The sequence below is a fragment of the Otolemur garnettii genome, unplaced genomic scaffold (genome assembly GCF_000181295.1).
Source record: "Otolemur garnettii isolate 467f Iridium unplaced genomic scaffold, OtoGar3 scaffold00003, whole genome shotgun sequence".
Taxonomy (NCBI): Eukaryota; Metazoa; Chordata; class Mammalia; order Primates; family Galagidae; genus Otolemur; species Otolemur garnettii.
In genome coordinates this window covers 37,477,150-37,478,423 of record NW_003852398.1, presented here as the reverse complement: position 1 = coordinate 37,478,423, position 1,274 = coordinate 37,477,150, and the positions used below count along the sequence as shown (strand labels likewise).

The 1,274-nt window shown below is 42.1% G+C and overlaps 1 protein-coding gene and 1 pseudogene across 2 annotated transcripts in view; both read right to left on the bottom strand.

Annotated features, from left to right (window-relative positions):
• Positions 1 to 423, bottom strand: part of LOC100961579 — a 708-nt pseudogene extending 285 nt beyond the window's left edge. The window contains exon 1 of the transcript XR_001161507.2: positions 1 to 423. This exon is cut by the window's left edge and continues 285 nt beyond it. The product of XR_001161507.2 is annotated as a transcription factor BTF3 pseudogene (transcript).
• ETF1 (eukaryotic translation termination factor 1) overlaps positions 1 to 1,274 on the bottom strand; it is a 38,153-nt gene that overhangs the window by 16,684 nt on the left and 20,195 nt on the right. The window lies entirely within an intron of this gene.

Below are 1,274 nucleotides of genomic sequence, written 5' to 3'. Positions count from 1 at the left end.
GAGCTGGTTTAAGATGCTGGGTAGCATTTCTGTCAGCTGCTTTGTCTCAGCATGGCCTGTAATGGTGAAAGTGTTTGCTGCCAGAGATGCCTGAACTTTAGGGTTGTTAAAGTGGATCACTGTTCCTTGGTTTGTAAACATATTCACCTCTTCAATACCAGAGATATTGTTTACCCCTAACTTCTTTAAGGAGAACTGAAGTTTATCATCTGCTGTGGCTGTTCTATGAACCACCTTCTTCTTTCTGCGAGCAGTTCCTTTCCCACCAATGTGCACTTGTGCCTGCAGTTTGGCGAGTTTCTCTTGGTTCATGATAGTTTCTTTCATCTTGTCGGAGCGTAAAGGGGGCCGCGCGGGGGACTAGGGTTGGTGCTCAGGGGGTCTCGGGTAGACCAGTTGAGTTTAAGCACACACACGCCAGGATATTCCTCTTAAGGTCTGTTAACCTGATGTTTACAGGTTAAAAGCCGAAGCATGTTTTCCCGAGAAATGTTAATTTGTATTTTCACTAAATTATCAATGAATTGTTAATTTATGTTAAGAAAACTAGCTTAGAAATTATGTGAGAACAAGTGGCAACCTGAACAGAAGTAAATCTACAACACACAGTAAATTAAATGCCCTAACTCTGCCCTGACCAGATCTAAAGGCTAGCTTTATTAGAATAGCAAACAGTATAAATTGAGTTTATTTACATTTTGCAAAGGCTGATCTAATAGAAACCAAAGCAATGAAAACTGTTTCTACCTGATACTTTTTAACTTTATAAGAAAATTATTTCCTGAGATCTTATAAATCCAGCTCCTCAAGTCAATGACAAGTTTAGTATAGTGCCTATTACTATTAGTGTCATAGGAAAATGGCTGGGGTCAAAGGAAGAGAAAGTGGGAAGACTGCCAGAAATGTTTAAACTTTCCCCTAATACTGAACTTGCATAATATGCCAGCTTTAATAGCAGAATTTCACGTATCAAGAGTCCAGTGGAAGCTAGCAAGAAAAAGATATGGTACATGGCAGTGCCTGTGGCTCATTGGGTAGGGTGCCGGCCCCGTGTACTGAGAGGGTGGCGGGTTCAGACTTGGCCCCAGCCAAACTGCAACAAAAAAATAGCCAGGCATTGTGGTAGGCATCTGTAGTCCCAGCTATTTGAGAGGCTGAGACAGGAGAATCGCCTAAGCCCAGGACTTGGAGGTTGCTGCGAGCTGTGTGATGCTGCGGCATTCTACTGAGGGCAATAAAGTGAGACTCTGGGTCTACAAAAAAAAAAAAAAAAA